Source organism: Oryctolagus cuniculus, chromosome 11, assembly GCF_051225735.1.
Source record: "Oryctolagus cuniculus isolate XC-2025 breed Fujian yellow rabbit chromosome 11, ASM5122573v1, whole genome shotgun sequence".
NCBI classification, from domain to species: Eukaryota; Metazoa; Chordata; class Mammalia; order Lagomorpha; family Leporidae; genus Oryctolagus; species Oryctolagus cuniculus.
Window position 1 is genome coordinate 96,021,133 of NC_142877.1, and position 25,331 is coordinate 96,046,463.

The 25,331-nt window shown below is 43.1% G+C and overlaps 1 long non-coding RNA gene across 6 annotated transcripts in view; it reads right to left on the bottom strand.

Moving 5' to 3' along the window:
* The window catches only part of LOC103348347 (uncharacterized), a 370,913-nt gene that overhangs the window by 24,255 nt on the left and 321,327 nt on the right, over nt 1–25,331 (bottom strand). For 4 of the 6 annotated variants that reach the window (XR_016216921.1, XR_016216907.1, XR_016216919.1 and 1 more), the window contains one exon: nt 612–693. The exons of the other annotated variants lie outside the window; for them this stretch is intronic. This is a non-coding gene — a long non-coding RNA (uncharacterized LOC103348347). The remainder of the gene's footprint in view (nt 1–611; nt 694–25,331) is intronic. 6 annotated transcript variants of the gene reach the window in all.

Here is a 25,331-nt window from a genome sequence, read left to right on the forward strand (position 1 = left end):
ACTAGCATTGTCAGAAAGTGTGAAATCACTATTCAGAGTATTGATAATGAATGCAATCCTTCTAACACTGTGGACTCAAGATTTATTTTTACTGTATCTGAAGCCAAATAATGTTTATCAGCAAAGTGTCCATTAACACATACAAGATAAACTGCAATGGAAATAGCATCTTGAGCCTGTGACAATAAAACTGGAGTAAAGTCTGGTTTCTAATTTGGCTACGAGTATGGATAATCTTGAACTATAATTCTGCAATATGCTTAAGCATCAGAAATATGTGCATTGATTAACAAGTCAAAGAAGCTGTAAAACACTGCTGTATTATGAGAGTTGATGCAGCCTTTTAAATCTTTTACACCTGCTACAAAAATAGCTACTGTAAAAGCAAATCAGATACAGTGAATAATTCACAACATGAGTGCTCTTATGTGGGCAGGAGTTGGGTGATATTTGCTTTTATAGGGTGAAATCTGCAGTTATAACAGACTTCCTTCTAGAATAGCAAACTTTGAATTGCAAACCAGTAACAGATGAAAGGGCTGATGTGAATCTGCTGGACATCTAGTGGTGCTACTAAAGGGTACAGTGGACTGCAGTAGGTTTTCTCCTACCTTTTTTTCTTTGTTGCTCTTTTTCTTATTTTTTTTTCTTATGCAGGCCACCAAAAGGCTATAAGTGTGTGACATGCAGAACCTGAGAAATAATACAAAGCTACTTTTAACATCATCTTCCATATATAATTTCTCTTGCTTTTCTACCAAAACTTGCTCTACCTGTGTGCTCAAGCTTGACACCAATAACTTCATCTATTTTCAGAGAACCTTGAGAGTTGGGGACCAGGAAATGAGAGTGGAACTAATAGATATATTGATCATTTTTAAAATTTTCTGTATCTTACGATGTTTCAACATTTTAGAGGCCTTTCAGATCCTAAGAGACCACCCCTCCCAGGGCTGGTTAATTCCTAAAGGTGATAACTTGCCTACACGCATGCCTTTCATAGGCAAACAATCCATCTCCAACCTACATCCCCCACCCACCCTCTATCTAACTCTCATATATCGAACCAAATGTCCCTTGCCCTAAACCATCCCAGGGGCCAATATCCGGCAACCAGTGGTCACCCCTATAATCCAAAGGCCTCTGGAATTATTCAAATTGTTCACTCTGCACTGCCTTTCCTTTCCTGCAGAAACACCAATTCAGGCTCTGGCATAAGCCTTCCCCTTCACTCCTTCCTTTCCTGTCTCCTGACCCAAGTTGACCCTTCTCATGTGCCTAGCATGGTTTGGTATTCCTCTGCTTCTTGAGAGATGTAAGTAATAATGTCTTTCGACAGTATCAGCTTCTCCATGTTGTCACTCAGTCACTTCCATAAATTAAAATCGCAGTTACAAATGAGGCAATGGGCTTTCACAGCTCTTTTCAGGAACATGCAGGTTTGGCTTTAAATCTGGCTGGGGACAATCTACTTTCATACAAGCATCACCAGTGAGTGTAACAGAGTTGAGGATGGGAGCCAGGCACCCTCTCTTTATGTGTTCCTATTTCCTATGTGACATAATAATGCAGGGGGAGGCACAGACTTTTGTAGAATTTCTACTGTGACACTGAAGTCTAAAAAGGTTGTGTGACCTACTGAAGAAAGAGGGAACGTGAATCAGTAGAGAAAGTGAGAAAGCAGAGCCCTGCTCTTCTGATTCCTCACACAAAGCCACCAGAATAACAACACTGACGATGAAATGCTTCCAACAGTGCTGCACTGCATGCCTGGCTCTGTACCCAGTATTTGACATTGCATCATCTCACTGAGCCCTCACAACAAGGCTATCCCATTTTAGAGACGAGCTTTTAGAGGTGAAAGACACCAGTCCAAGGTCATACAGAGAGTAACTAGTGTCCTGGAACTTGACAGATAAAATCTAAATCCATAGCACATGCTCTAAACCCCTACTGTATACCATCTGTCTCAGCTGAATAAGGCTACTTCTACCCGAGGGCACAGAATTCAATAGTACAGTTTCTTTGGTGAATGAAAGGTCAATCTAAAAACTTGAACCCCTAGTTGACATCTCCAACTGATTGGTGGATATGCCATTTTGTCTTCCAAATTAAACATATTTTGAGTAGTTATTCAGAAGCAAGGCCAGCTCCAGTCAACATTGTGAAACAGGCAACTCCCATGGTTTCTGGTGATTGCTTTTCCTAGAATTCAATGTTCTCATTGCTTCTCTAGATGACCCAGGTCAATCTACTCTCAACACTGTCCTCTCTAGTCTGTGCCTTGGGCTCCAAATCATTCCTCTGTGTTCCTAAACCCATCAGAATTCCCATTCATGACCATTTTAATATCATGTGTGTGTGTGTGTGTGTGAGAGAGAGAGAGAGAGAGAGAGAGAGAGAGAGAGAGAGACTCCATCAAGGTCTGGAATCAAAGAAGCTTGACTTTTCATTCCAGCTATACATCCTTGTGCCCCAATGTCCTCATCTGTAAAACTGCCATAGTAATACTGAATTCCTCAGTTTTTTGTTTTCATGTAATAATAATAATGATATATCTAGTGTACCATGCCAAGATCAATTTTTTTTTATTTGAAAGCCAGAGTTACATAGAAAGAGAGGGACACACAGAGAGAGACGGATCAATATTCCATCTGCTGGTTCAATCCCCCAAATGGCTGCAATAACTGTGGCTGGGCGAGGCCAAAGCAAGGAGCCAGGAACTTCATCTAGGTCCTAGTGCCAAAGGCCCAAGTACTTGGGCCATCTTCTGCTGCTTTTCCCAGGCCATTTGCAGGGACCTGGATCAGAACCAGAGCAGCTGGGACTTGAACTGGCATCCATATGGGATGCGGGTATCATGGGCAGCAGTTTAACCTGCTACAATACAATGCCAGCCCCAAGATGAATACAACAATTCAATAAGTGGTGCTCTTTAATGGCAGGTCAGTAATGAGGACATTATGCCACAATTTTCATTTGTGTTATTTAATTTTTTAAAAGATTTATTTATTTGAAAGACAGAGTGACAGAGAGAGGGTAGAAGAGACAGGAAGAAAGAGCTCTTGCATCTTCTGGTTCACTCCCCAAAGGACCATAACAGTCATTCCATCCAGGAACCTTGATCATTCAGGTCTCCATGGGTGGCAGGAACCCAAGTACATGGGACATCTTCTGTTGCTTTCCCAGGCACATTAGCAGGAAGCTGGATCAGAAGCAGAGCAACCCAGGACTCAAACCAGCACTGTAATAGGAATGTCAGTGTCACAAGCTGCGGCTTAACTCTGCACCACAATGCCAGCCTCCAGATGTGCTTTTTATTTCTATTTTTTTAAGATTTATTTTATTTGTTTGAAAGGCAGAATTACAGAGATAGAGATAGAGAGAGAGAGAGAGAGAGACATCTCTTTTATCCACTGGCTCACTCTCTAAATGGCTACAATGGCCAGGACTGGGCCAGGCTGAAGCCAGGAGCTTCTTCCAGGTCTCCCACATGAGTGCAGGGGCCCAAGCACTTGGCCATCTTCCACGGCTTTCCCAGGCACATCAGCAGGGAGTTGGGTTGGCAGTGGAGCAGCAGGGACTTGAACAGGCGCCCATATGGGATGCAGGTGTCAGCTTACCCCCCAATGCCACAATGCTGGCATTCCATATGTGCTTTTTAGATATAAAGTATTAACAGTGTTTCCAGAGCCACAAGCCTCAGCCTTTTTCCATATTGCACAAATATGGCTTGAGAAATCAGGCCTGAAAGTAAGCAGTGGCCTAACACATCTGCTGGGAATTCAAAAGAACCACAGGAAGTTCTCCTAAAACTGGAGTGTAGGATAAATGAAAGTTAAGCAATAGATCTAAAAAGAGAATGCAACCTACTTTACAATTTGGCCAAATGTTTGGGATTCTCTTCTCCTAAAATTCTAGAAGGAGTACCTTAAGATCAATTCAACACAAATGAAACACAGAAAATGTACGAGGTCAAGCATCCTAAGATGTGAGTACTCAATCTCTGCTCTGAATCTTATTGACCATATGACCTCGGATGCATGATCTGATCGCTATGGATATCAAGTTCCTCATCTATAAAATGAGAGTTCTGGACCAGACAATCTCTGAGATCTCTACCTCTTGCACCATTTTATGAGTCAGTGACTCCTCCATTGTCCCTCCCCTTAATCTCTGGAGACACTGTCACCACAATAGTTAGTGTTGCCCCCAAGTAACATCACGTAACAAAGTCCAGTCACGCACAGGAATTCAAAGCACTGTGACTGTGAATTCTAATCCCTCTTTGGTCACGCCACCATGGATGACCTTGGGCAGGACACCAAACTTCATCTAACTGTCTCACCAGACAAAAACTTCCAGGGATTTATGAGATAAATTCCAACTCCTAACACCGCACAAGCTGACCTCCAAATGCCCTTTGTACTTGAGTTGAGACCACACATGACAAGTTATGAAATTAGGCTCTTTCCTGGAATAATTTTCATCCATCAAATGTCCCTACCTTTAACATTGAAGCCCTTTATTCAAATCAGACTTCAGCCTCTATCTCATAACAAGGAAATTCTCATACCCACAAGTTCTACATTCATAAATTTAGCATAGATTCAATATCTCATGCAGAGGTCAAGAAAAATGTCAACTGTCCCTAAAATACCCTACTACATTTTGAAACCCAGAATCCTATAAAGGTTCATACACTGCAGTGGTGTCATGTCTGGTCATTTGTTACTTCTTTGTATACTTACTCTTCTGCAAAGAACTTTTCCTTTCCCCCTGTTGCCATCATTATTCTCTTAGAAGCTCAAAATGACTCAAATTTGTCCAATGGACACCCCTATAATGTGGTTTTTGTACGATTTTAACTTAACCCCATTTGTCTTTGAGCATTTTCTTACCTTCTAACACTCATGATTCTAGGCTCAGCTTGTACTCCCTGTCTCAGATCTACAATCAGCGATTTATCCAAGGAGTCTTGGTTCTTTTCAGTGAAGAATGATATAGAAAAACCAAGATCTGGCAGCTAGATGTGCTCATCCACACTACGATGTCACTGTTTCTAAACCCTGCCAATGCACACAGATAAGAAATTTATTTTTTCAAGAAATCATGAGGAGTCAGCACTTTGGCGTAGCAGGTAAAGCCACCGCCGGCAGTGGCAGCATCCCTTATGGGTGCTGGTTTGAGACCTGGCTACTCCACTTCTGATCCAGCTCTCTGCTATGGCCTGGGAAAGCAGTAGAAGATGGCTCAAGTCCTTGGGCCCCTGCACTCATATGGGAGACCCAGAAGAAGCTTCTGGCTCTTGGTTTCAGATTGGCCCAGCTCTGGCCACTGTGGCCATTTGAGAAGTGAATCAATGGATGGAAGACCTCTATCTCTGTCTCTCCCTTCTATGTATATAACTCTGCCTCTCAAATAAATAAAATCTTAAAAAGATATTTCTTCATTTGCTACATGCTTTAATACCCACAAATGTAATGTTAGTATTTTTTTTCACACTTTCATTTTCTTTATTTTTCATTGATACCACCACAAAGAAACTAAGTAAACTATTTATATAAAGTTCTTTCTGTTCATTAAATACAACTTTTGTAGGGGTTTAAAAATTTTACTTGAATTAATTACATTTTCTATGTCAGTACAATTTGATATGCAGTTAGGTTTATTTGCTAGGTTCATTTGTTTCTCTTTGTTTCATTTGTTTCTCAATGGCTGCCGTTTTCATTTTTCTGATTTATTTTCTGAATATGTATAATTTGTGCTTGTTTTAAAGATGTTCTCTGTGCTTTTGCTCCTAAACTTCTTAGATGACTATTTGTATGATTTTACAGATTATTGTTAACATGTTTTGTTTACAGATATTTTTCCTTTTTATTATTATTTTATTTTGTATTTAAGAAGGTTTTTTTTTATCATAATGGTCACCTTTCCACTAATACTTTCTCTCTAGTGAGCATCCCCTTTTTGCTTACACAGACTTCTACAATTGGTTTGTACCATTAAATGGTGACTTGTGACTCCCATTTATGACCTTCATGTCAGTGAATGGTCTTATTTTACTTTACACTTCCCCTTTCTCTTCCCCAATGTTTTCATCAGTGTTATTTCTGATGTCTCAGAATGTATCACATTTACATGCTAGTTTTTCACTTTTGTTCCCACCTGTATAATTAACTAAAACTTAATAGTTAATTAATCTACAATTAACTGTAATCAGCTCTCACCATCAGTGCCTTTTTCAAAAAGATAATTAATTTTTTTTTTTTTTTGACAGGCAGAGTGGACAGTGAGAGAGAGAGACAGAGAGAAAGGTCTTCCTTTGCCGTTGGTTCACCCTCCAATGGCCGCCGCGGATAGCGCGCTGCGGCCAGCGCACAGTGCTGATCCGATGGCAGGAGCCAGGTACTTATCCTGGTCTCTCATGGGGTGCAGGGCCCAAGGACTTGGGCCATCCTCCACTGCACTCCCTGGCCACAGCAGAGAGCTGGCCTGGAAGAGGGGCAACCGGGACAGAATCCGGCGCCCTGACTGGGACTAGAACCTGGTGTGCTGGTGCCGCTAGGCGGAGGATTAGCCTAGTGAGCCGCGGTGCCGGCCAAGTAATTAATTTGTTTTTTAACTGAGTGGCAGAGTGACAAAGACAGAGATCTCCCACCTGCTGGCTCACTCCCCAAATGGTTGTAATAGTCAGAGCTGGGCCTTTCTGAAAATGGGAGCCAGGAACTCCACCTGGGTCCCCCATGTGGTGGCAGGAACTGAACACTTGAGCCATCACCAACTTCTTCTGAGGTTAGCAGAGAGCTGAACTGGAAGCGAAATAGCCAGACTCAAACCAGCACCCTGATACGGGGTTTGGGAATCCCAAGCAGCAGCTCAACCTGCTGCACCAAAATGCCCAGTCAACCATCAGTGCTTTTCATGATGCTTTCAGCCTTCTCCTGGCGGGATGCATTCATTTACTAGTAGACTTCTTGGAATGGGATCATGGCTACATATATTCTGTCATCTTGCGTGTTTATAACTATTGACCTGTACCTTTGATACTTAAAGAATAGTTGGGCTAGAGAACACAGCCTTATTTTAAAAAATGGGAGTGGAAATAATCCAGGTTATGCACAATCAGGGATTGGTTAAATAAATAAATAAATGTTACAGTTAGTCAAATACTGGAACTCTGGTACATACAGCCATTATATATGTCACAACCACTGGGGGGGGATAAAAGGATACATAAATCAACAATAGTCAAATCTGTTTCTAAAAAGTGTAAGGATGCTTTAAGTGTATATGCTTGAATGTTTATTAAAAAGAAGTTTGTATACACATACAAAAGGAATTGTGATTTCCTCTCGGGTTCATAGAATTATTCCTCTCGTAATCTGTACCTTCTTTATGCTTTCTTGTATTTTTTGAATTGTAGCATTTGTGATTTTAGAAAGAAAGCAATATTTTTTAAAAATCAAGACAAAGATGCAAAGTTTTCAAGGTTTATTTTAAAAATGTTGGCTTTAATCAATACCACGAGACAGGATGCACCAAGGAAAGAGCTGATTGATCTAACTTCCAAGCTCATAGCAACTGAGGCTGGTCCTACCTACTCTATCAATGCTTGCTGGTGATGAAGAAAATGAAAATGAGACAATTCCAAGCAAAATCATTTTGAAAAGCACTGTAGCTTTTCTCAGTCAAGCTCCAGCTTCCAGGATTATTCTGAAGATGAAATGAATTAATGTGTAGTAAAACTGCCTGTCACTTCATCCAGGCAAAATAGATTATTAGCACCTTGTTCTCAATCCTGATAGGGATGTGTTCAGTTTTACTTTCTCTGAAAAACATAAAACTCTATGTACAGATGGATAATAAAAAGAGCTTGAGGCAGCCTATCAGAATGTCATAGAAAAACAGGAGAGGAAGAAGAGAAAGATAAAAGAGAGACAATATGAGGGAGAGGACTAGATAAATTTAGAAGCTATCACTAGAATCTTTTTTTTTTTGGACAGGCAGAGTTAGACAGTGAGAGAGAGAGAGACAGAGAGAAAGGTCTTCCTTCTGTTGGTTCACCCCCTCAAATGGCCGCTACAGCCAGCGCACTGCACCGATCCGAAGCCAGGAGCCAGGTGCTTCCTCCTGGTCTCCCATGGGGTGCAGGGCCCAAGCACCTGGGCCATCCTCCACTGCACTCCCTGGCCACAGCAGAGAGCTAGACTGGAAGAGGAGCAACTAGGACAGAATCCAGCGCCCCAACCAGGACTAGAACCTGGGGTACAGTGCCGCAGGGGGAGGATTAGCCAAGTGAGCCACGGCGCCGGCCAAATCTTTAATACTTACAGTTTCAGCTTACAGATAAGTAAATATATAGAAAGAGAAAATTTGTGCCTCAACATCTTAACTGTGTGATTGTCACAATAAAAAGAAGTAAATGTAATACACATTTTACATCTGTTTCTTTAAGTAATCATTACAGGGTGTAAACTAATCACTGGTCTTCCAATAGTTGCTCCCCCAGTGAGGCTGATCAGGCCTAGAATTTTTAAGTAACACCTCTTCAAGTGATTATTGATCTAGGCAAGGAAGTAGGTTGTTAGCAAGGAAGAACTGAGGGCACTAGCACCTCCCTGAAGCCTTGCTTGTGCTGTGGCCTTGCCTGCACCACTTAAACTTCACCTGCTTTCCACCCAGCAGAAAACCACAGCTACTGCTAAATGGCCACTAGGACCCAGTTGGCCAAAAGTAACCAACATGGTTGCCAGCTACATCCTTGTAATGTACTTTAGCAAATTACAAAGTCATTATGATAAAATTTCATGGCTGACACTCCTACTCTCATCATGCACCTGACTCCATGACCCTTTTGAGATTTCCCAAAAGGTCAGAGTAATGGGTTATATTCAAGCCCTGCCCAAAATTCTGCCCCTATGAATATTCAATTATACCCCACTCCAGACCCCACCTCCATGCCTCCAGACCATGTGAAGAGACGCCCCCAAACCTTACTGAGTGCAGCTCACACTTGAAATGTCCATACTCCCTCTTGAGTGGGGTCTTCCAGTTCAACTGCAAATAAATCCTGCTTTTCTGCTGACTTTGATCTACATTTAATCCTTGAGTTCTTTCTTGCTTCAGAGACAAGAATTTCTGTCCAGCCACTGACAATTATAATGACTAGCCAGGTTTAAGAACAGCTAATCAGGATAGATCTGAACTAATTAGTATTTTTGCCTTCTATGACAAAAATCTCTCAGTTGGGATGTAAACTATGTGCTCTCCTACACATAGCTCAGCTGCCCTGGCGGCATTCCGGGGAAAGAGGCTGTCACTGAGCTCACTACCGTAGGGATAGGCGGGCACTGCTACGGCAAGACAAAACTCAGGGGAAAACTACCCCTTGAACTTAAACTCGCAATAAAGTATCAACTAATACATTCTCCCTAAGAGTGGAACCTAATGAGAGATGACAAAGGAATAACTTTCAATAAGGGAAAGAGAATGGGAAATCATCCTGTTTCTGCTACATCACCATTTAGCCCAGCTCAATTAAGAGAGTCAAAAATGAATACAGATTTGACTTCATCTGCTGGTTATTCAAGAAATTCTTCTGATTTTTTTCCTTGCTTGTTTTTGATCCCCAGTTTCCAGAAGATTAAAAATAAGCAACCCATTTGACAATGATGTAATACTGCACTTCAACTGCTGAGAAACCAATCAATATCCCCCATGGAGTTAATCTCCCATCCAATATTAAGTGTTAACTTCATTCTAGTTTAATCCTGATCCGTTACCTGTGAAATAAGGATAGGCAAAGATAAGAACTTGAGCACTCTCAACATCATTCAAGTTATAAAAATCTAAGGGAAAATAGCCTGGGTCACAATCCTGAGCACACTCCAATACCGCCCGGTGACAGCTCTGCAGCCCCAGCATTCCTGTGGCACCAGACGCCTGCCTTCCTCACGCAATCTGCACATTTTCATCCTCCCTGACTCTGCATGCCCTAGTCCTGCTTCCTTTATGGGTTCCCTCCTCCATGAAAGGATTTTTAGTTACCAAAGTCACAGCTTTTCAAACTGGCTTTCTTACTTTCAGTCCAAACTATGATTCTGTTTACCAAACCAGCAAAATAAGAACAATTTTCTTTGTCAATTTTCCAGAAACTACAGTTACCAGGATAAATTGTTTAAAAATCAATCTCATTTACAACTTGAGTCAATTAAATAGTCTTAAGTTATATTTACAAAAGTAATATCTTTACACTGCTATATTCAAATGCTTGGCAGGGTGAATTTAAAGCTGAAACGAGTGAAAACTTTTCTAACATTCAAAGATTGTTTTTTTCCAAATCTAATCAAACAAATGTTAAAACAGAAAAATGAACTCTTTCAAATATTCCAACTGTTTGCAAACTTAACATATCTACTATCCTTCAACTTAGAATCCCAAGATTAAAATAAGTTGCACATTTCATCTTGATAGCACAAAGACAATCTTTTAGGGTCAGAACACATTAAATTCTCTTGAAATAGCAAGAATCCTGGCCCTGTTTAGAGTGGCTCAATTTGGGTAGATGGAATTCAGCAGCCCCTAGTGCAGGCTGGATTCAAATAACCTCTTTACTGCCTGATTGAATTCTGCATTCTTTTCATATTCTTTTTGTCTAGCTTCATCCACAAAAACCCTCATCTTTCTAAAAACCATGAGCCTTTCTTTTATCCAAAACTTAACCAAATCAAAGTTATTCCTTAAAGTTGATGTGCTAAAGCTTGCAAATCCCTTTGAAATGCACATTTATTAACTTGGATGAAAACCACATCACTGCTTTAATTGTTATAACACCTTCATCACCACATGTACCTCGGTTTCTCTTACTCAAGAACAGGCACAGTGAGGTAAGAGGCTATTATGAAATGAGTTCAATGTCTCTTAAAAACATTTTTGTTGATATTTGTTTAGAATGGTCGGTGGAGAGAACACAAGCCTTTTTGTAAGCTGTTTTTGAAAGGCTTGTCTCCAAGGCGGTTACAAACTTAAGACATTGCTAGGAGAAATTCTGTTGTGTGAAGACCATGGGAGCTGGGAAAGATTTGATGGTCATTTGATCCAACCAAATGCTATACAAAGAAGAAAAATGAGCTTCAAAGAGTGAGGGCAAAGAAATAGGGAACTCTTTTTTTTACTTCTTTATTTCCAGTTATTGTGCAAGTAAACTTCAACTTAAAGGCACAGAGTGTCCTCAGTGATGTCTTTCCACATTTTACTCCTCAGATACTTTGCAAACCTCATTGTGCTCCTTAAATTCACTCATGCCCCTTGTGCCTCATTCCTAGTTAGACAACTTGGCTTTCTCCAAACTGAGTCAGCGGACATAATCAGGCACTCACTGTCTCAAGATTTTTAAAGTCAGCCTCATGTGTATCTTAAATGCCTTGTAGATAGAAGCCAAATTTCAGTAGACCAAAGGATACAATGGAGATGAGTAAGTATGGAATCTCCAGAAATTCAAAGAAAAAAGAGCAAGATTGGACAGAAGCTGAGATAAGGTGAGAGAAGGGAAGGATGGAGACTGGAGAAAGTTGAGCCATGTATGTAGGGTGAGAGGAGGTGGGTGAAGACACAGGGCAGAGAAGGAATGGTTGACAGGGAAGGACCATGAATAGGAGGAGCATGGTTGGAGCATGCAGTTTTTAGTGTCGATTTTGAAGGAAGGACAGATGCTTCATTCTCTAGAACAGAAGGGTTGAAAACGCTCAAAAGATGTGAATGAGAAAATGGTTCAGATGATGGTGAGGATGGAAGATGAGCCAGGAGGAAATGGATATAGAATGGGTGACCTTGGAAGAATCAAGGGTCTGACAGTTCCATGAGTTAACGAATAGGGGTGGGGGTAATGGAGGCAAAGAGTGAATGAGCTGGAAGGACACTGGAGTTTGAGGTTTCATGATGGAGTAATCCTGAGTGATGACACAGCAGGGGATGGTGGTTGAAATACCACTGTGTCAAATTAGTGGTCAAGTTCAAAACATGGAGGCTGAAATGAAACTAGGAGCCAGCGGGTCAAGAGGATCATCCTGGACACTGGGGACACCTCACTGACAGCTGACAAACTCAGGAAGAGAAAGGTCACAAGCCTGCAGCCAACATCTTACATCAATGTCAGGAACTGTCAGGCAGCCCAACACTTGATAGGGATCACACAGGATGAGGTGTGAACCTCACATGAGATGGGAGGAATAGTGGCCTGGCAACCACTTTGGAGAGCAAGAGAGATATAAATTCCCAACTCCCAACCCTGAAGGGCAGAGGGTGAGGAGGAATGAGCCCTCTCCACTTGGGAAGCATAAAGGAAACCAGGATCCTCAGAGGCGCCTAAGGCGCCAGCAGACAGCAGAAAAAGAGGAACATTCCGTAGAAATGTGAATAATACAAGCAATGGGTTTCAGAGGGCAGAGTTGAAAGATGTGGAGGGAAGGGAAGCAAGGAAGAGACACAAAAGGCACTGTGGGATACTATTACATAGTAGGAGAAAGACTGCAGAGGGCTTTATCCAAGACAAGAGCAAAGACTGAGAGGGAAGGGGCAGAGAGACATCTGACCTCCACTGATCAGCTATATGACCTGAGGCAAGTCACCTGCCCTCTCGGCTTCAATTTCAAAGTTCAAAAATGAGGATAATTTTATACTTATTGCCTAAAATTGTTACTGCTATGAGGATGAAATGGATTAATACATGTAGAATACTTAGAAAAATAATCAGGGGCCGTGGCTCACTTGGTTAATCCTCCGCCTGAAGTGCCAGCATCCCATATGGGTGCCGGTTCTAGTCCTGGTTGCTCCTCTTCCGGTCCAGCTCTCTGCTGTGGCCTGGGAGGGCAGTGGAGGATGGTCCAGGTGTTTGGGTCCCTATGCCTGCATGGGAGACCAGGAGGCAGCACCTGGCTGCAGACTGGCACAGCTCCGGGCGTTATGGTCATTTGGGGAGAGAACCAAAGGGAGGAAGACCTTTCTCTCTGTCTCTCTCTCACTGTCTAACTCTGCCTGTCAAAAAAAAAAAAAATCATTGTCGCGCAGCAGGTTAAGCATCACCTGCTACCCCAGCATCCCTTAGAGTGCTGGTGCCAGTCCCAGTCCTGGTCACCCCACTTCCAGTGCAGCTCCCTGCTGATGTGCCTGGGAAACCAGCGAAAGATGGTTCAAGTTGCACTTCCATGGGAGACCAGATAAAGCTCCTAGCACCTGGATTCAGCTTGGTCTGACCCTGGTCATTGTGGCTATCTTGGGAGTGAACCAGAAGATGGAAGAGCTCTCCCTCTCTGTAACACTGCATTTCAAATAAATAATTAAATAAACAACTAAATCTTTTTTTAAAAAGGAAAAATCAATACATAGTTCTGAAGACATACTAGCTTTAGAAGGCAAAGTATTCCTACTGTGTATTTTCCCTTAAGTGACAGATATCTAATTATATCAAGCTATGAAGAACACTTCCTGCCACACAACACGAAACTGCAGCCCCCCCCCCCAAATCTATTAGAGTCATAAATAGAGTAAATTTCTTGCGAACAGATATGATGGCAATGAACTATTCATTGTCTGTTCCTGGAAAGGAAAGACAGAAATGTGCAAAAGGTTGTTTGAAGACAGTAGAAATGTAGAGCTAGAAACGATCCACATGGGCACTCAATGGATTCACACAAAATGCAAATCAACAGATAAAAATCAAAAACCCAATTAAAAAGTAGGCAAAACAGACATTTTTCCAAAAATGACATAGAAATGGCCAAACAAGCACATGATCAATGCTCAACATCATTTATCATTAGGGAAATGCAAATCAAAATCTCAATGTTTCTGACCTCATCTCCGTTAGAATGACTACTATAACAAAACTGAACATCACCAATGCTGTTGTGGTGTGAAGAAATCAAAATCCCTATGCACTGCTAGTGGAGATATAAAATGGTATAGCCATGGTAAAAACAGTATGGCAGTTCCTAAATAATTAAATATATAATTACCATATGATCCAGCAATTCTATTTCCAGATATATATTCAAAAATATGAAAAGCATGGAACTGGATATATCTGTACAGTCAAATTCGCAACAGCATTATTCACAATAGCCAAGAAGTAGTAACAACCCAAATGTCCATCTAAAGGTGAACTGATAAACAAAATCATGGAACATGGGGGCCAGTGTTGTGACATAGCGGGTTAAGTCATTGCTTGCAAGGCCAGTCTCCCATATTGGAGTGTGGATTAGGATCCTGGCTGTCCCATTTCAGATTCAGCTTCCTGCTAATGCTCCCAGGAAGGTAGAAGATAATGGACCCAGTGCTTGGACCCCTGCCATCATGTGGGACCCTGATGGAGTTTCTGGCTTCTGGCTTCTTGCTTCATCCTGATCCACTCCTGGCTATCTGGCCTTTTGGGGAGTGAACCAGCAACCAGAAGCTCTCTAGTCCTTGCTCTTACTCTTCCTTTCAAATATTAAATAATCGGCTGGCGCCGTGGCTCAACAGGCTAATCCTCCGCCTTGTGGCGCCGGCACACCGGGTTCTAGTCCCGGTTGGGGCGCCGGATTCTGTCCCGGTTGCCCCTCTTCCAGGCCAGCTCTCTGCTATGGCCAGGGAGTGCAGTGGAGGATGGCCCAGGTGCTTGGGCCCTGCACCCCATGGGAGACCAGGAGAAGCACCTGGCTCCTGCCATCGGATTGGCACGGTGCGCGGGCTGCAGCGCACCAGCTGAGGCGGCCATTGGAGGGTGAACCAATGGCAAAGTAAGACCTTTCTCTCTGTCTCTCTCTCGCTCACTGTCTACTCTGCCTGTAAAAAAAAAAAAAATATATATATATATATATATATATAGAATAAGTAAACCCTTTTTTTAAATCATTGAATAATGTTTAGTCTTTCAAAGGAAGAATTGCTGTCTCATACTATAACAAGGATGAAATTTGAGGTCATTACACTAAAAAAAAGTCACAAACACTATGATTTCCTTTCTATGGGATTTAAGTTTTTATTTCCTGTATTTTAGAGTATTTCACTAAGATTCCCAGACACGAGTCAGTTGTCATTTTTTAAATAAAGATTTGTTCCTGTATTTGAAAGGCAGAGTTACAGAGAGAAATAGGAAGAGATCTTCCATTTGCTGCTTTACTTCCCAAATGGCCACAATGGCCAGGCTGGGCCAGACTGCAGTTGAGAGCCAGGCACTTCACCTGGGTCCCCCACAAGGGTGGCAGGGGCCCAAGTACTTGGGTCCTCTTCCAGCGCTTTCCTAGGTGCATTAGCAGGGAGTTGGATTGGAAGTGGGACAGCCAGGACTTGAACCCGTGCTCATACTGGGTCTACTGTTACAGGTGGCCACTTAATCCTCAGTACTACAATGCCAGCCATCTTTCTATGAGTTTTCTAAAGTAGGCAGATTTACAGAAACAAAAAGTAGAATATTTGTTATCAGGGGCTTCAGAGAAGAGTTTAGGTGAGTTGCTGTTTTATAGGAACAGTTTCAGATTTTCAAGATAAAAAGGCCAATCGACCTTCCTCACAACAAAGTGTACATACTTTTTTTTTTTTTTTTTTGACAGGTAGAGTTGTAGACAGTGAGAGAGAGAGAGAGAGAGAGAAAGGTCTTCCTTCCATTGGTTCACTCCCCAAATGGCCGCTATGGCTGGCACTGCGCCGATCTGAAGCCAGGAGCCAGGTGCTTCCTCCTGGCCTCCCATGTGGGTGCAGGGCCCAAGCACTTGGGCCATCCTCCACTGCACTGCCGGGCCACAGCAGAGAGCTGCACTGGAAGAGAAGCAACCGGGACTAGAACCCGGCGCCCACATGGGATGCCGGTGCCGCAGGTGGAGGATTAGCCAAGTGAGCCACGACGCCGGCCCAAAGTGCACATACTTAACACCACTGAACTGCACACTTAAAAATGTTAAGATGGTAAATTTATGTCACATAGTTTTTACCACAGTAATGAAAAATCAAAAAATGTGTAGTTATCAAGTATCTCTCCTTCTCTTCCTTTATACATGACTTATGTAAAGCCCAGAAAAGGTAAATACCTTATCGGAGGCCACACAGCTCATAGAGAAAGCATCAGGACTAGAACCTGGGACTCTGACCCCAGCTGCAGAGTTGCTTCCACTCCATCATGCTCTCTAAGAGAGGTGCTGAGGTAATGGAAAAGATGACCCAGTTGATTTATCCACAGTGACAGTGACATTGCAATGAACCTGAAAGGGATAAAGATTGTACTGTGCTTATAAACGTTCATGTGCCTGTGCCCTTTCTCCAAATCTCATCAGGATTATTCAGACCGGCAGGCTTGGACAGGCCACACTGGAAACCCCAGGATTTCCCCAGCTTCTCTACTCTGAGGCAGACCCGCAGGCAAGCGAGAGCAGCCTCTTTCTTCCTGGGCTGTTACCCCTGTAATTTAGCAGTCCAGACAGTTACACCGGAAAGCGAGAAGAAAAACTCAGGGGTTTGCTTCAAAAACAAGCTCAGCGTGAGGTCTCCAGGATCCCTCAGGGAAGCTGCGAGTCAAAACTTGCTCCTTTGAATCCTGCGAACTCACGGTTCCTCTGCACTCGGGGAAGGAAATCTTTTTGCCCATTTAGGAGTTTGCCTTCGGCGCCTTTCCAAATTCCATAAAAGAGACAACAGGAAAGGCTGGTCCCAGCTCTAGAAGCAGAGATGGAAACCAGAAGTCCACTTCTTGGGAGGATGATGTCCATAGGTTGCCTTCTATTTTCTATCTCAAAGTCCTCCTGTTGCCATGGAATCAAGGAGCGTGGTAGAGGATCCCTGTGTGACCTCAGCACTGTAGATGCTTGGCTAAATGGTGCTCATGGCTTGCTGATTCTAGAAACTGCCACAGGTTTAGAAGGGTTAGAGCTGCAGCCAACCTCCCACCCCCAACCAAGCTCCTCCCGTTTCCATCAAACAGAGGCTCCGGCACACAGCACCCCCTGGGGCTCTGAAGGCGCAGGGAAAATCTTCCCTGCAGAAGTATGTCCCGGGATGAAGAACCAAGTAAACATTTTGGCAAGGACATTTCTAAAGGTCTTCCCATTCCAGAAATAATATTTGTTTGTGTTCAGCAACCCTACCGAGGCTGAACCAGAATGCCTCTGAAACGGCCTCTGTGCTCTCCTAAGTACTCTTAATGAGTCCTCAGGAAGGATGGAATAAGATGAGGTTCAGAGACCCAGAGCCCATGCCAGATGCTAAGGATGCCAGCTTGGCTCAGTGCACGGGTGGAAGCGCTCAGGGCCCCTGCCTCCTGCTGCTCCCATTGGCATGGCCTCTGCCCACACTCCTTAAGCGAATTGGCTAAGCTCCTGGCTTGTCTCGCCTGTGTGACTGCTAGTTATCGAACAAAGGATGGGATTACATCTCTGCCCAATTTCCCAGATGCTCACTGATATGGAGCCAAGAACCAACTGAAACAGAAGGGAAGAGGTTGCAGGGAAGCCCTCCTGATAAGACTCAGCCACACCTGAGTCATTGATGCTGTATATTCAAGACCTGTGAACCCCACATCCCTACTAGCAGCTGCCTACCCAACACTGCCACTTGGAAGTCTAAAGACATCTCAAACTCATCCCAAACTGAGTGTCTGTTTTTCTTCCTCACATCCTCGTCCAGTCATTCCACTCTTCTAGTTGCTCAAACCAAAAGTCTGGCAGTCATGTTTCACTCTTCCATTGCTCTCATACCCTCTACCCTATTTATCAAGAATTTCTGTTAGATTCTATCTTCAAAATGTAATCCAGAATATTTCTACTTCTCCCCACCCTACTACGCCACTCCACTCCAGTCCACCCTCATGTCTCACTCAAATCATTTGGATGTTCTCTGCTTCTACTTTTGCCCACTTGAAATTTATTCTCACCATAGTGGCCAGAGGGATGCATATTTTTTAAAGATTTATTTATTTGAAAGGCAGAGTTTCAGAGCCAGGACAAAGCCAGGACTGAGCCCATAGCTTCTGGGTCTCCCAAGTGGGTGCAGAGGCCCAAGCACTTGGACCACCTTCCGCTACTTTTCCAGGTTCATTAGCCAGGAAGCTGGATTGGAAGTGGAGTGGCCAGGCCTTCAACCGGTGCCCATATGGGATGTGGGTGCTGCAGGTAGTGGCTTAACCAATACACTACAATGCTGGAGCCTACATATTTTTTGTTACACTAAACTCAGCCCTGCATTATAGGTATAAACAGACTGTCAGGGGAGAGTAGAACAGGTAACCTACACAGGAATGGGAGTGGGAATGGAAAGGTTGATTAGAAATTGGCTGGGTGAGATCAGCATGAACAAAGGTGGAAGCAGAGAAATTAAGTTCATGGGTATGTGAGGGGTCTTCAAAATGCCCACAGAAATGCATTGAATGGAAAATCACACAAGGGTTTCAAAATAAACTTCTTTTTAAAATGCATTTCCCATGAACTTTTGGAAGTACAATTCTATATGTGTGGTGGCAGGAAAACGGGGTAATGAGCTAGCGAACTCGGAAGTTTTGATTAGGATATGCTGTTACTGTGGTTCTCCTGGAGGGGAAGTTTATTTTACGCAGCAGGGATGATTACAGCAAAGCCTAGAATGTAATTAAAGTTCTACTTAAAAGGAAGAGTCATCCTTTGGGACTAGAATGCCTCTGACTCTCCAGGGAAAAAATTATTATTGAGACTAAGCTTTGAGAGTTTATTTTCACATAATCCTTAAACTGGGATAAATGATTGATTCAAATGGAGTATGATGACTCTGCTTAAAAGAAAACCAAAATGCTATACTTAAAAAAGAAAAGATTTATTTATTTATTTGAAAGGCAGCATTACAGAGAGGCAGAGGCTGAGAGAGAAAGAGAGAGAAAGTCTTCCATCCGTTGGTTCACTCCCCAAATGGCCCCAACAGCTAGGACCAGGCCAGAATAAGCCAGTAGGCAGCAGCTTCTTAGGACGTGGGCCATCCTCTACTACTTTCACAGGCTATAGCAGAGAGCTGGATCTGAAGTAGAGCAGCCTTGTGAGTGAGACCCCACTGGAAAGAAGGGGCCATCAAAGAAGGATGTACTTTCCCCTGAATGGAGGAGAGAACTTCCACTTTGCATATGGCCCTGTCTAAAAATTAATGGAGTTTGTGAACTCACAAGACTTCCATAGCCTTGGCAGCTCATGTCAAGAGCCTCCGGTGATCACTGACACCATAAATAAGAGTGTCAATTGTTAAATCAACAACAGGAGTCACTGTGCACTTGCTTCCCATGCTAGACCTCTGTCCTTAATGAATTGTACTATGAGAATTAATGGTAAAACTTGTTTTCAAACTGTACTTTATACTTTGTGTGTCTGTGTGGGTGCAAATAGTTGAAATCTCTCTTAGTAAAGAGTTGGTCTTCTGTATACAAAGTCAATTAAAAACTAATCTTAATGGAAAATGGAACGGGAGAGAGAGTGGGAGGTGGGATGGGAGTGCAGGTGGGAGGCCATGTATGGGGGGAAGAAACACTATATCCCTAAAAGCTGTACATAAGAAATTTGTAATCATTAAATAAAAACCTTCAAAAAAAAAAAAAAGAAGAAGAAGTGGAGCAACCAGGACTCGAACCAACGTCCATATGGGATGCCTGCACTGCAAGTGGCAGTTTTACCCACAACACTACAGTGCTGGCCCCTATATCTTTTTTTCTTCTTATTAAGATTTATTTGTTTGAAAGGAAGTTACAGAAAGAAAAGAATAGAGAGAGAGAGAGAGATAATCTTCCATTTGCTGGTTCACTCCCCAAATGTCTGCCACAGCCGGGGCTGGGCCAAGCTGAAGCCAGGAGCCAGGAGTTTCTTTTGCATCTCCCATATGGGTGACAGGGGCCCAAGCACTTGGGCCGTCCTCTGCTGCTTTCCCAGGCACATTAGCAGGGAGCTGGACCAGAGCAGCTGGGATTTGAACCAGCACCCATATGGGGTGCTGGCATCACAGGTGGTGGCTTAGCCTGCTGTACTACATTTCTGGCCTCCTGAAGTGCTGTTTCAGAGACAATTACATGTGTTTCACTTCATGCATGCTTAGCAAATCTAGTTTCTATGAGTTATTATCTATGCTTTTCAGGTTTTAAAAAATATTTATTTATTTATTTGAAAGAGTTACAGAGAGAGAGAGAGAGAGAATCTTCTATTGGTTGGTTCACTCCCCAAATGGTCGCAAAGCTAGAGCTGGGTCAATCCGAAGCCAGTAGCTTCTTCCGGGTGTCCCACACTAGTGCAGGGACCCAAGCACTAGCGCCATCTTCCACCACTTTCCCAGGCCATACCAGGAAGCTGGATTAGATTTGGAGCCGCTGAGGAACCAGCACCCATATGGTTTGTCAGCCCTGCAGGCGGCTACTTTACCTACTACGTCATTGAGCGGCCCCATCAGATAGTTCTAACAGCCAGGGGACAAAAGGCCTAGCCTTGCCATAGCCCCATCATAGGAGCAGTATATTTCTCTGCTCATTGTTTTTGTATTTTGTTCTGGAACTTTCTTTGGGCAATGGAATATTACCACATGTGATATAAGCAGAAACTAGAAGTGTGCACCACAGCTGGGTGTTTCATGTGTTTCTGGATCGCAAGAAGTAACCAGGGAGGCTTCAAAAAGTTCATGAAAAATTCACATGATTTTCTTTTAAGATTCATTTATTTATTTGAAAGGCAGAGTTACAGAGATGCAGAGGCAGACAGAAAGAGAGCGATCCTTCATCCACTGGTTCACGCCCCAGATGGCCTCAATAGCCAGAGATGGGCTGCTCTGAAGCCAGGATCCAGGAGCTTCTTTCGGGTCTTGAGAGGCCCAAGCACTTGGGCCGTCCTCCACTGCCTTCCCAGGCCACAGCAGAGAGCTGGGCCAGAAGTGGAACAGCTGAGAATCAGACTGGCACCCAAACAGAGCACTTGCACTGCAGGTGGTGGCTCTACCCACTGCGCCACAGTGCCAGCCCCCACAGGATCTTTTACTTCTGTTGTACAAACTTTTTGAAGCCCCCTTATACGTTCCGCAGTAGCCTCTGTATTTTCATGCTTGGTCCAGAACAATGGAAGTTTTGCTTCTAAAAAGGGACCCAGGACAGGAATACTCTCTTTCTCTCTCTCGAGTTTGTCAGGTGCATGTTGGTGGGATGTGTGGCAGCCATCATTATCCCTACCTTGCAGATATAGCTACTTGTCAGCCTTGGTTAGAAGGTAATGCTGGGGGGCTGGCGCCATGGTGCAGTAGGTTAATCCTCCGCCTGCGGTGCCAGCATCCCATATGCGTGCCGGTTCTAGTCCCGGCTGCTCCTCTTCCAATCCAGCTCTCTGTTATGGCCTGGGAAAGCAGTGGAGGATGGCCCAAGTGCTTGGGCCCCTGCAACCACGTGGGAGACCTGCAAGAAGCTCTTGGCTCCTGGTTTCAGATCAGCACAGCTCTGGCCATTGTGGCCATTTGAGCAGTGAACCAACGGAAGGAAGACCTTTCTCTCTGTCTCTCCCTCTGTCTAACTCTACCTCTCAAATAAATAAATAAAATATTAAAAAACAGCAACAACAACAAGGTAATGCTGGAAAAGGCCTTTTGAGGGTTGGATCAAGTGTGACTTCTTTTGGCCTGAACCAGTCATTTTGGCTCATCATCAAACTGCATTATTTGTATTCTTTGAGGTGCAATGTCCTTGAAGGAAATAAACAGGTCTAAAGCTGTAGAAGTTGCTTAGGGGCTGATAAGGGAGCTAATTTTTAAATCATGTCCATTAACAGCTCTCATGCTATGTTACCCTTGCAGGAAATGAGAAACACTGCAGACTTGAAGGAGCAGAATCTTTGAAGTGCAAGTTGTAGAAAGCTGGGTGACCTTTTGTGAGTCACTTAATGTTCTAAAACCTCAGTCTCCTTATTTATGAAACAGATAATTTTTATCCAAGTGCCTGGTTTGAGTTATGGCTCCTCCACTTCCACTCTAGCTCTCTCTCTTTTTTTTTTTAAGATTTCTTTATTTATTTGAAAGTCAGAGTTACACAGAAAGAGGAGAGGCAGAGAGAGACAAAGGATTCCGATCCATTGGTTCACTTCCCAGTTGGCTGCAACGGCAGATGTGCCAATCTGATGCCAGGAGCCTCTTCCAGGTCTCCCACGCAGGTGCAGGGGCCCAAGGGCTTAGGCCATCTTCTACTGTTTTCCCAGGCCATAGCAGAGAGCTGGATCAGAAGTGGAGCAGCTGGACTTGAACTGGTGCCCAAATGAGATGCCAGCACTGCTAATGACGGCTTTTACCTGCTATGCCACAGCGCTGGCCCCTCCAGCTCCCTTCTAATGCACACACTGGGAAGCAGTAGATAATGGCCCAAGTACTTGGGTTCCTGCCACTCATATGGGAGACCTGGATTGATTTCCTGGCTTCTGGCTTCAGGCTGGCCCAGCCCTGGCTGCTTTGGGCATTTAGGGAGCTAACCAGCATATGGAAAAATCTCTCAGTGTCTGTCTACCGTTCAAATAAATGAAAATAAATAAATTAATGAGTTAAAAAGTTTCTGCTATGTAATATGTGCTCTGTAGATGATCACTGTTTTCACCTCTCCAGCTCCCAGGGAAAAAGGCATCTTTGGTTATAAACAGGCTAGACTGAAAAGCCCTTGCCTTGTTGCTAAAGTTGTAGCAATCATTTTTATAAACCAGGAAAAAGACAGGGCTGTCCTCCTGAAAGGTACTACATGTTCTGGGGAAGAAAGATAGGCTATTAATAGAAGGAAGTATTATAGATATTCTCACCTCTGTCCCCTAATCTATGCATTTATTTTAGTATAAAATGTATGACAAGCAGGGCATTGTTGCATATGGCCTGTTATTTTTAGATTCTTCTGCCATTCAAGTCAAGAGCTATGCTTCCTTCTGTCCTATTTTAAATGCTAGTTTCTCCAGGATGTATCTCCTAGTTAGGATAGGACTATTTTTAGTTGCCTGGAATTTGGTAACATCAATTCTTAAAGGCAGGTATGTAGATATGTACCTGTTCACACTTATGCTTGCATGTATCAATACATACATACACACATACCTTTTACTAATGGCAAGAGCTCAAGACTATCTGAAAGAATCCTATCTAAGTGAACCAAACTGAAATTTTCTATCCTTTGTGGAATTCTTGACACAGCCTCCAACTGGTTTTTTGTATCTGTCTTCCATTTCCTAACAGTTCTTGGTAATCGGGGATTGCCTCTGGACTGCATGAACCACTGCTCTGGCCAATAGGGCAGGCAGCTCAGTCAATTTATCACTCAACAGCTGGAATAGGGCTTCTGGATGAACAACAGACCAGAGTTAGAATCATCAACTAAATCTTTACTTTCTTAGAGTCCTCAATGCCTTTCTTCATAATAGCCAAGCACTGTAAACAACCCACATATTGACCAAGAACTGAAACATGAATTGTTATACATTCACATGAGAATTATTATACAACAATGAAAATGATCAAACCTCTATCACAAGCACCAAGGTGGAACTCATATTCAAACTGTCACATCAAAGAAGCTAGTAGGAAACAAAGGCAAAATAAAAACTTCTCCAGAAAACATCAACTCCGTTTTTTTTACAGAGGACAAAGCTGAGCATAGATCACACACTACACATTCATTGTGAGTCAACCACCATGAGAGGCAATGGGGTTACAGCAGCAAGCAACACCCTAACTGATTCAAGGAACATACATTCTAGAGAAGAGAGACGTTGCATAAAGAAAACAAGCAGCAGATTCTATAGAAAGGCTTAGGAAATCAAGGACACCAGGAAAGAGGACGAGGGAGTGTGACTGGGGAGAGTTTTTTCTTTTTATATAGAATGTGGAAAAGCTTCACCAATGAAATGTTGGAGAAAAAACTTGAAGGGGCAGGGTCTAAGGACAAGGGTTCTGGGCAGAGGGAACCGGTGTGAGTTCCCTGAAACCAGGGATTGTGCCTCACTTATTTTTGCATCCTTAATATCCAGCATAGCATTTTGCAAAGAGGGGCTGAGAAATACTTAATAAATGAAGAAACGTATATTAGAGTTGGCCGAATGCAAATTTAGTAGCAAACAAGCCCAAGTCTATCTCTTGCTCATGCAAATGATGAAACAAATGTGCCTGATTTGGCAACTCACCTTCAAGTGGTCACTCAGGACCCAAACTTCTTCTGCCTTGTGACACTGCCATCTCAGGACATGCAAGCAGAAAGTAGGTCATGGAAAAGGCGCTATAGGCATGGCCTTAGCCCAAAAGTGACACAAATGACTCCTACTCCCATCCCATTGGCCAAAACTAGTCACAGTGGGCCCTGAATTCTGCTCAAATTCCCTGCCACTGAGACTTTTAAAATCAAATTCAGAACAATAAGCTCAGACTGGACACATTAAAAATTAAAAAAATAGTAATAGTAAGGAGGAGCCCATTGTAATTTCATGCCTTTAAACAAAGTTTTTAAGTAAGAGTCAAGGGTATGTGTGTGTGTGTGTGTGTGTGTGTGTTGTCTTAACCTGAGAAAGGGAAGAGAAGGTTAGAAATCTGCAAGGTCGGAAAGCTACAAGGAGAGGGTTACGGGGCTCCTGGAAGAAGTCTCATTAATGGACACAGCTTCCTTTGACTTCATGGAGTGTTCGGAATGAAAAGCAAACCAAAGAATGGAGGGGATCTGATTGGCAATGAGAGACTCATACTCATCAGGATTTGAGAGTGGATGAGGGTGAGGAGGTTGCTGCTCAGCAGGTTGGGTGTATGCAATGAATAGGACTGGTGTTGGAAATCAGTGTGGAAGAGGAGGGGTGAGAGCATTTGTGGTAGGCACTGATAGCTGTCCACCAAAACCCATCTTGACTTCTTCCTGGCCACACAGCCTACCTTGCAGTTCAGCATCATCAAGCTCTGATTTGTAATTCAACTTCTCTTTGGCCCAGTACTGCTTCCTCTTTCTCTTTTCTACAGGGTTTAAGCATAAAAACCATCCCTAATGAACCTCCTGCACACTAAACTCTAAGTCTGCTTCCTAGACAAATGCCTGTGGCAGCAAATGATAACTCAAGAACTCAGTCTTTGCAACCTACATGGGAAACTGGAATAGAATTCCAGGCTCCTGATCCAGTCCCAGCTGTTGTGGCCATTTTGGGAGTGAACCAATATTTGGAAGATCTAATTCATTCACATTTTTATTCTCCTCCCCACCTTTTCTCTCTCATTCTCTGCCTTTCTAATAAATAAAAATGAATGAGCAAACTTAAAAAAAAAATGGACTAGAAGGCAGAGAAGTTGTCCCCAAACTCACAAATAAAATAACTGACTAGGACCAGGTTGGG